We start from the raw sequence: 11,153 nt of genomic DNA, 5'->3' as shown, positions 1-11,153 counted from the left end.
CTAACGACTCTAAACCCTAACGACTCTAAACCCTAACGACTCTAAACCCTAACGACTCTAAACCCTAACGACTCTAAACCCTAACGACTCTAAACCCTAACGACTCTAAACCCTAACGACTCTAAACCCTAACGACTCTAAACCCTAACGACTCTAAACCCTAACGACTCTAAACCCTAACGACTCTAAACCCTAACGACTCTAAACCCTAACGACTCTAAACCCTAACGACTCTAAACCCTAACGACTCTAAACCCTAACGACTCTAAACCCTAACGACTCTAAACCCTAACGACTCTAAACCCTAACGACTCTAAACCCTAACGACTCTAAACCCTAACGACTCTAAACCCTAACGACTCTAAACCCTAACGACTCTAAACCCTAACGACTCTAAACCCTAACGACTCTAAACCCTAACGACTCTAAACCCTAACGACTCTAAACCCTAACGACTCTAAACCCTAACGACTCTAAACCCTAACGACTCTAAACCCTAACGACTCTAAACCCTAACGACTCTAAACCCTAACGACTCTAAACCCTAACGACTCTAAACCCTAACGACTCTAAACCCTAACGACTCTAAACCCTAACGACTCTAAACCCTAACGACTCTAAACCCTAACGACTCTAAACCCTAACGACTCTAAACCCTAACGACTCTAAACCCTAACGACTCTAAACCCTAACGACTCTAAACCCTAACGACTCTAAACCCTAACGACTCTAAACCCTAACGACTCTAAACCCTAACGACTCTAAACCCTAACGACTCTAAACCCTAACGACTCTAAACCCTAACGACTCTAAACCCTAACGACTCTAAACCCTAACGACTCTAAACCCTAACGACTCTAAACCCTAACGACTCTAAACCCTAACGACTCTAAACCCTAACGACTCTAAACCCTAACGACTCTAAACCCTAACGACTCTAAACCCTAACGACTCTAAACCCTAACGACTCTAAACCCTAACGACTCTAAACCCTAACGACTCTAAACCCTAACGACTCTAAACCCTAACGACTCTAAACCCTAACGACTCTAAACCCTAACGACTCTAAACCCTAACGACTCTAAACCCTAACGACTCTAAACCCTAACGACTCTAAACCCTAACGACTCTAAACCCTAACGACTCTAAACCCTAACGACTCTAAACCCTAACGACTCTAAACCCTAACGACTCTAAACCCTAACGACTCTAAACCCTAACGACTCTAAACCCTAACGACTCTAAACCCTAACGACTCTAAACCCTAACGACTCTAAACCCTAACGACTCTAAACCCTAACGACTCTAAACCCTAACGACTCTAAACCCTAACGACTCTAAACCCTAACGACTCTAAACCCTAACGACTCTAAACCCTAACGACTCTAAACCCTAACGACTCTAAACCCTAACGACTCTAAACCCTAACGACTCTAAACCCTAACGACTCTAAACCCTAACGACTCTAAACCCTAACGACTCTAAACCCTAACGACTCTAAACCCTAACGACTCTAAACCCTAACGACTCTAAACCCTAACGACTCTAAACCCTAACGACTCTAAACCCTAACGACTCTAAACCCTAACGACTCTAAACCCTAACGACTCTAAACCCTAACGACTCTAAACCCTAACGACTCTAAACCCTAACGACTCTAAACCCTAACGACTCTAAACCCTAACGACTCTAAACCCTAACGACTCTAAACCCTAACGACTCTAAACCCTAACGACTCTAAACCCTAACGACTCTAAACCCTAACGACTCTAAACCCTAACGACTCTAAACCCTAACGACTCTAAACCCTAACGACTCTAAACCCTAACGACTCTAAACCCTAACGACTCTAAACCCTAACGACTCTAAACCCTAACGACTCTAAACCCTAACGACTCTAAACCCTAACGACTCTAAACCCTAACGACTCTAAACCCTAACGACTCTAAACCCTAACGACTCTAAACCCTAACGACTCTAAACCCTAACGACTCTAAACCCTAACGACTCTAAACCCTAACGACTCTAAACCCTAACGACTCTAAACCCTAACGACTCTAAACCCTAACGACTCTAAACCCTAACGACTCTAAACCCTAACGACTCTAAACCCTAACGACTCTAAACCCTAACGACTCTAAACCCTAACGACTCTAAACCCTAACGACTCTAAACCCTAACGACTCTAAACCCTAACGACTCTAAACCCTAACGACTCTAAACCCTAACGACTCTAAACCCTAACGACTCTAAACCCTAACGACTCTAAACCCTAACGACTCTAAACCCTAACGACTCTAAACCCTAACGACTCTAAACCCTAACGACTCTAAACCCTAACGACTCTAAACCCTAACGACTCTAAACCCTAACGACTCTAAACCCTAACGACTCTAAACCCTAACGACTCTAAACCCTAACGACTCTAAACCCTAACGACTCTAAACCCTAACGACTCTAAACCCTAACGACTCTAAACCCTAACGACTCTAAACCCTAACGACTCTAAACCCTAACGACTCTAAACCCTAACGACTCTAAACCCTAACGACTCTAAACCCTAACGACTCTAAACCCTAACGACTCTAAACCCTAACGACTCTAAACCCTAACGACTCTAAACCCTAACGACTCTAAACCCTAACGACTCTAAACCCTAACGACTCTAAACCCTAACGACTCTAAACCCTAACGACTCTAAACCCTAACGACTCTAAACCCTAACGACTCTAAACCCTAACGACTCTAAACCCTAACGACTCTAAACCCTAACGACTCTAAACCCTAACGACTCTAAACCCTAACGACTCTAAACCCTAACGACTCTAAACCCTAACGACTCTAAACCCGAACAGTTCAGCGATACATTTCGGCGATACAACATTTCGTCAATACAACATTTCGGCGATACAACATTTCGGCGATACACAATTTCGGCGATACAACAACTCGGCGATACAACATTTCGGCGATACAACAATCACTGAGAGTTTGATTCCTCCCAACATTCTGTTTTACACCTTTAACCACTAACACATACTTGGATCACCAAGTTGACAACCCATCTATCAGGCAATGAAGCAGATTGGACACATTTTGGATGGGCACCACAGGTTCTTTCGAAACCGAACAGGTTAGGGTTAGAGAGCACCGGGTGACAAAATTATACTTTCTCCAAAATGAACACCCAGTGCCTGGAGTAATATCTCCAGGAAGGCCCATTGGGCGTGACTACAGCATTAGGATTGGGAGGAGACGCATAGAGCCACGTCTTAGGGAAATTGTACCAACGCAGATGTATCCAAATCAGGGATTTAAACCAACTGCAAAAACTACAGTACTTGGAAGGGCAGCATTAAAAGTGAGACTTAACCACAATATTAAACTCTACGTTCCCTGAAACAGGAGCCAACTACAACCGGGGACCATGGCTCTGTCCAAAGACAAAGTGCTGGAGGCATTCAGCAGTTCAGGCACAATCTGCCTGACTGCAAGTGGAATGGACAGATGACACCTCAGGTCAGCAACTTTCCTCAGACTGATGAAAGAGAGTGAAAAGAGGCAAAGGCACGCAGGACAAAGCCAGCAAGGAAATAGGTGGTACACGTGAGGAATGATGAGCATATGGATGGAGTGAGTGCCAAAGGTTCAAGGTGAAAGGAACAAAATGCCAAATAAGGGGAGAACGGAAATATGAAACCAGGAAAGATGGGTGGAAGGAATAGAGGGAATATGGAACTCCTGTTTGAGAGATGAGCGTACAAGGACTACTTAGTTGGTATTTCTTAGTTATTACTATTTAGTTATTATCTTTATTTAGTTATTGTTATTTAGTTATTACTATTATTTAGTTATTGTTATTTAGTTATTACTTAGTTAATGAAGGGAAGTATGCTCATCTCTCAACTCCTTGTTCATATTTCCCTTTTAACTTCCAACCCCACCTCATCCTGGTTTCATCACAGTTCTTGTCCTTATCCAACATGTTTTATCACTTTCACCTTCAGCCTTTGGCACTTACTCCATCCATTTGCCCATCACCCACTCACCTGTAATCCACCCATCACTTGTCAGGCAGTGCCCAACCCCCACCTCATTTCCAGCTCTCCCCCGTATTTCAGACTGAGAGCTCCCGACCCGATTAGTCATCTGTCCAATCCTTCAGAGGTTGTCAAACCCACCAAGTTCCTCCAGCACTGTGTATTTACTCACGATTCAAACATGGGGTGGCTCGTGTTGCAAAAAAAAGCATGTTTGCAACACGAGGAATTTCATTTACCAGACACTCATACCAATAAAAAGCAACAGAACACAAAGTTCAAACTCTTCCCTTCTTTGGTCTGGGGCCTCGGGCCTTCCATTGATGGGACGATCTTGACTCCCGTAGCCGGCGGTCGGGCCGTCCGTTCCGGGGGTACTGCATCGGGGGGTTGAATCCCAGCTCACTCGGTGTCTAGTCGAACCTTTTGCGTTCTTTGGGGCTTCCCGACACCGGTCTCTACTAGAGACTGCGAGTTCCTCGATGTTGAAGAAACAAATTTGGAAAAGCCATCAATAATTGAACACATTTATCCCATTAAACTGAAGAGGGTTAGAAATACGTACCTTATCTCCAATGACATCCATAAAGACCAAATCCAGGTAGACTTGATGCTGAAAAATCAATTTAACATAACATTTTAATGTTTGAAATGTTCCAACGTCCTTCTCTACAATTAGACAAAGTGCTGGAGTAACTCAGTGGGTCGGACAGTCCTGGGTGAGAAGATTCTAGTCCTCAAGGTAAAAACACTTGGACATGTGGACAATGCCTGGAGATGCATCTCCAACCAGGACCAGTGTCTGCAGTCAGGACTCCTACAGGCTGGACCAATATTAATGTAGTCTAATACATTTAGACTACCTTAAGAGATTAAGGTCTGAAGAGTCCCAACCCAGAATTACCAATCCATGTTCTCCAGCGATGTTGCTGCACCCATCGAGATGCTCCAGCACTGACACAATTTACAAGCACAGCAACACCCCAGTTACATCAAATACCCATTATACTTCACAAGTGTTCTCCCAACCTTGTTGCCCGATGTCTTACTCTCCACGTGGACATTTAAACGTTAGATATAAACAAACATTCAGTGGTGTCCAAATGGTTAAAAAATACCTGGGAAAACCCCAACCCCCCCCCCAGAGCTTCAGTCAAAACTATTAAACTCTACGTTCCCTGTAACAGGAGCCAACTACAACCAGGGAACATGGCTCTGTTCAAAGACAAAGTGCTGGAGGCATTCAGCAGTTCAGGCACAATCTGCCTGACTGCAAGTGGAATGGACAGATGACACCTCAGGTCAGCAACCTTCCTCAGACTGATGAAAGAGAGTGAAAAGAGGCAGAGGCACGCAGGACAAAGCCAGCAAGGAAATAGGTGGTACATGTGAGGAGTGATGAGCATATGGATGGAGTGAGTGCCAAAGGCTCAAGGTGAAAGGCACAAAATGCCAAATAAGGAGAGAACGGAAATATGAAACTAGGAGAGATGGGTGGAAGGGATAGAGGGAATATGGGACTGTTTGAGAGATGAGCGTACAAGGACTAGTTAATTGTTATTACTTAGTTATTCCTATTTGGTGGTATTTAGTTATGGTTATTTAGTTATGGTTATTTAGTTATGGTTATTTAGTTATTACTATTTAGTTATGGTTATTTAGTTATTACTCAGTTAATGAAGGGAAGTATGCTCATCTCGCAACTGTCCCATATTTCCCTTTTACCTTCCAACCCCACCTCACCCTAGTTTTACATTTCACAGTTCTTGTCCTTATCCAACATGTTTGATCACATTCACCTTCAGCCTTTGGCACTTACTCCATCCATTTGCCCATCACCCACTCACCTGTAATCCACCCATCACTTGTCAGGCAGTGCCCAACCCCCACCTCATTTCCAGCTCTCCCCCGTATTTCAGACTGAGAGCTCCCGACCCGATTAGTCATCTGTCCAATCCTTCAGAGGTTGTCAAACCCACCAAGTTCCTCCAGCACTGTGTATTTACTCACGATTCAAACATGGGGTGGCTAGTGTTGCAAAAAAAGTATGCTTTGCAACACGAGGAATTTCATTTACCAGACACTCATACCAATAAAAAGCAACAGAACACAAAGTTCAAACTCTTCCCTTCTTTGGTCTGGGGCCTCGGGCCTTCCATTGATGGGACGATCTTGACTCCCGTAGCCGGCGGTCGGGCCGTCCGTTCCGGGGGTACTGCATTGGGGGGTTGAATCCCAGCTCACTCGGTGTCTAGTCGAACCTTTTGCGTTCTTTGGGGCTTTCCGACACCGGTCTCTACTAGAGACTGCGAGTTCCTCGATGTTGAAGAAACAAATTTGGAAAAGCCATCAATAATTGAACACATTTATCCCATTAAACTGAAGAGGGTTAGAAATACGTACCTTATCTCCAATGACATCCATAAAGACCAAATCCAGGTAGACTTGATGCTGAAAAATCAATTTAACATAACATTTTAATGTTTGAAATGTTCCAACGTCCTTCTCTACAATTAGACAAAGTGCTGGAGTAACTCAGTGGGTCGGACAGTCCTGGGTGAGAAGATTCTAGTCCTCAAGGTAAAAACACTTGGACATGTGGACAATGCCTGGAGATGCATCTCCAACCAGGACCAGTGTCTGCAGTCAGGACTCCTACAGGCTGGACCAATATTAATGTAGTCTAATACATTTAGACTACCTTAAGAGATTAAGGTCTGAAGAGTCCCAACCCAGAATTACCAATCCATGTTCTCCTGCGATGTTGCTGCACCCATCGAGATGCTCCAGCACTGACACAATTTACAAGCACAGCAACACCCCAGTTACATCAAATACCCATTATACTTCACAAGTGTTCTCCCAACCTTGTTGCCCGATGTCTTACTCTCCACGTGGACATTTAAACGTTAGATATAAACAAACATTCAGTGGTGTCCAAATGGTTAAAAAATACCTGGGAAAACCCCAACCCCCCCAGAGCTTCAGTCAAAACTATTAAACTCTACGTTCCCTGTAACAGGAGCCAACTACAACCAGGGAACATGGCTCTGTTCAAAGACAAAGTGCTGGAGGCATTCAGCAGTTCAGGCACAATCTGCCTGACTGCAAGTGGAATGGACAGATGACACCTCAGGTCAGCAACCTTCCTCAGACTGATGAAAGAGAGTGAAAAGAGGCAGAGGCACGCAGGACAAAGCCAGCAAGGAAATAGGTGGTACATGTGAGGAGTGATGAGCATATGGATGGAGTGAGTGCCAAAGGCTCAAGTTGAAAGGCACAAAATGCCAAATAAGGAGAGAATGGAAATATGAAACTAGGAGAGATGGGTGGAAGGGATAGAGGGAATATGGGACTGTTTGAGAGATGAGCGTACAAGGACTAGTTAATTGTTATTACTTAGTTATTCCTATTTGGTGGTATTTAGTTATGGTTATTTAGTTATGGTTATTTAGTTATGGTTATTTAGTTATGGTTATTTAGTTATGGTTATTTAGTTATTACTCAGTTAATGAAGGGAAGTATGCTCATCTCGCAACTGTCCCATATTTCCCTTTTACCTTCCAACCCCACCTCACCCTAGTTTTACATTTCACAGTTCTTGTCCTTATCCAACATGTTTGATCACATTCACCTTCAGCCTTTGGCACTTACTCCATCCATTTGCCCATCACCCACTCACCTGTAATCCACCCATCACTTGTCAGGCAGTGCCCAACCCCCACCTCATTTCCAGCTCTCCCCCGTATTTCAGACTGAGAGCTCCCGACCCGATTAGTCATCTGTCCAATCCTTCAGAGGTTGTCAAACCCACCAAGTTCCTCCAGCACTGTGTATTTACTCACGATTCAAACATGGGGTGGCTAGTGTTGCAAAAAAAAGTATGCTTTGCAACACGAGGAATTTCATTTACCAGACTCATACCAATAAAAAGCAACAGGACACAAAGTTCAAACTCTTCCCTTCTTTGGTCTCCCGCGGTCTGGGGCCTCAGGCCTTCCGTTGATGGGACGATCTTGACTCCCGTAGCCGGCGGTCGGGCCGTCCGTTCCGGGGGTACTGCATCGGGGGGTTGAATCCCAGCTCACTCGGGGTCTAGTCGAACCTTTTGCGTTCTTTGGGGCTTCCCGACACCGGTCTCTACTAGAGACTGCGAGCTCCTCGATGTTGAAGAAACAAATTTGGAAAAGCCATCAATAATTGAACACATTTGTCCCATTAAACTGAAGAGGGTTAGAAATACGTACCTTATCTCCAATGACATCCATAAAGACCAAATCCAGGTAGACTTGATGCTGAAAAATCAATTTAACATAACATTTTAATGTTTGAAATGTTCCAACGTCCTTCTCTACAATTAGACAAAGTGCTGGAGTAACTCAGTGGGTCGGACAGTCCTGGGTGAGAAGATTCTAGTCCTCAAGGTAAAAACACTTGGACATGTGGACAATGCCTGGAGATGCATCTCCAACCAGGACCAGTGTCTGCAGTCAGGACTCCTACAGGTTGGACCAATATTAATGTAGTCTAATACATTTAGACTACCTTAAGAGATTAAGGTCTGAAGAGTCCCAACCCAGAATTACCAATCCATGTTCCCCAGCGATGTTGCTGCACCCATCGAGATGCTCCAGCACTGACACAATTTACAAGCACAGCAACACCCCAGTTACATCAAATACCCATTATACTTCACAAGTGTTCTCCCAACCTTGTTGCCCGATGTCTTACTCTCCACGTGGACATTTAAATGTTAGATATAAACAAACATTCAGTGGTGTCCAAATGGTTACAAAATACCTGGGAAAACCCCAACCCCCCCAGAGCTTCAGTCAAAACTATTAAACTCTACGTTCCCTGTAACATGAGCCAACTACAACCAGGGAACATGGCTCTGTTCAAAGACAAAGTGCTGGAGGCATTCAGCAGTTCAGGCACAATCTGCCTGACTGCAAGTGGAATGGACAGATGACACCTCAGGTCAGCAACCTTCCTCAGACTGATGAAAGAGAGTGAAAAGAGGCAGAGGCACGCAGGACAAAGCCAGCAAGGAAATAGGTGGTACATGTGAGGAGCGATGAGCATATGGATGGAGTGAGTGCCAAAGGCTCAAGGTGAAAGGGACAAAATGCCAAATAAGGAGAGAACGGAAATATGAAACTAGGAGAGATGGGTGGAAGGGATAGAGGGAATATGGGACTGTTTGAGAGATGAGCGTACAAGGACTAGTTAATTGTTATTACTTAGTTATTCCTATTTGGTGGTATTTAGTTATGGTTATTTAGTTATGGTTATTTAGTTATGGTTATTAGTTATGGTTATTTAGTTATGGTTATTTAGCTATGACTCAGTTAATGAAGGGAAGTATGCTCATCTCGCAACTGTCCCATATTTCCCTTTTACCTTCCAACCCCACCTCACCCTAGTTTTACATTTCACAGTTCTTGTCCTTATCCAACATGTTTGATCACATTCACCTTCAGCCTTTGGCACTTACTCCATCCATTTGCCCATCACCCACTCACCTGTAATCCACCCATCACTTGTCAGGCAGTGCCCAACCCCCACCTCATTTCCAGCTCTCCCCCGTATTTCAGACTGAGAGCTCCCGACCCGATTAGTCATCTGTCCAATCCTTCAGAGGTTGTCAAACCCACCAAGTTCCTCCAGCACTGTGTATTTACTCACGATTCAAACATGGGGTGGCTAGTGTTGCAAAAAAAGTATGCTTTGCAACACGAGGAATTTCATTTACCAGACACTCATACCAATAAAAAGCAACAGAACACAAAGTTCAAACTCTTCCCTTCTTTGGTCTCCCGCGGTCTGGGGCCTCGGGCCTTCCGTTGATGGGACGATCTTGACTCCCGTAGCCGGCGGTCGGGCCGTCCGTTCCGGGGGTACTGCATCGGGGGGTTGAATCCCAGCTCACTCGGGGTCTAGTCGAACCTTTTGCGTTCTTTGGGGCTTCCCGACACCGGTCTCTACTAGAGACTGCGAGCTCCTCGATGTTGAAGAAACAAATTTGGAAAAGCCATCAATAATTGAACACATTTATCCCATTAAACTGAAGAGGGTTAGAAATACGTACCTTATCTCCAATGACATCCATAAAGACCAAATCCAGGCAGACTTGATGCTGAAAAATCAATTTAACATAACATTTTAATGTTTGAAATGTTCCAACGTCCTTCTCTATAATTAGACAAAGTGCTGGAGTAACTCAGTGGGTCGGACAGTCCTGGGTGAGAAGATTCTAGTCCTCAAGGTAAAAACACTTGGACATGTGGACAATGCCTGGAGATGCATCTCCAACCAGGACCAGTGTCTGCAGTCAGGACTCCTACAGGTTGGACCAATATTAATGTAGTCTAATACATTTAGACTACCTTAAGAGATTAAGGTCTGAAGAGTCCCAACCCAGAATTACCAATCCATGTTCTCCAGCGATGTTGCTGCACCCATCGAGATGCTCCAGCACTGACACAATTTACAAGCACAGCAACACCCCAGTTACATCAAATACCCATTATATTTCACAAGTGTTCTCCCAACCTTGTTGCCCGATGCCTCACTCTTCACGTGGACATTTAAACGTTAGATATAAACAAACATTCAGTGGTGTACAGATGGTTAAAATTACCTGGAAAAACCCCAACCCCCCCAGAGCTTCAGTCAAAACTATTAAACTCTACGTTCCCTGTAACAGGAGCCAACTACAACCGGGGAACATGGCTCCGTTCAAAGACAAAGTGCTGGAGGCATTCAGCAGTTCAGGCACAATCTGCCTGACTGCAAGTGGAATGGACAGATGACACCTCAGGTCAGCAACCTTCCTCAGACTGATGAAAGAGAGTGAAAAGAGGCAGAGGCACGCAGGACAAAGCCAGCAAGGAAATAGGTGGTACATGTGAGGAGCGATGAGCATATGGATGGAGTGAGTGCCAAAGGCTCAAGGTGAAAGGCACAAAATGCCAAATAAGGAGAGAACGGAAATATGAAACTAGGAGAGATGGGTGGAAGGGATAGAGGGAATATGGGACTGTTTGAGAGATGAGCGTACAAGGACTAGTTAATTGTTATTACTTAGTTATTCCTATTTGGTGGTATTTA

This window comes from Amblyraja radiata, chromosome 24, assembly GCF_010909765.2.
Source record: "Amblyraja radiata isolate CabotCenter1 chromosome 24, sAmbRad1.1.pri, whole genome shotgun sequence".
NCBI lineage: Eukaryota > Metazoa > Chordata > Chondrichthyes > Rajiformes > Rajidae > Amblyraja > Amblyraja radiata.
Note: the sequence above shows the minus strand (reverse complement) of the source record.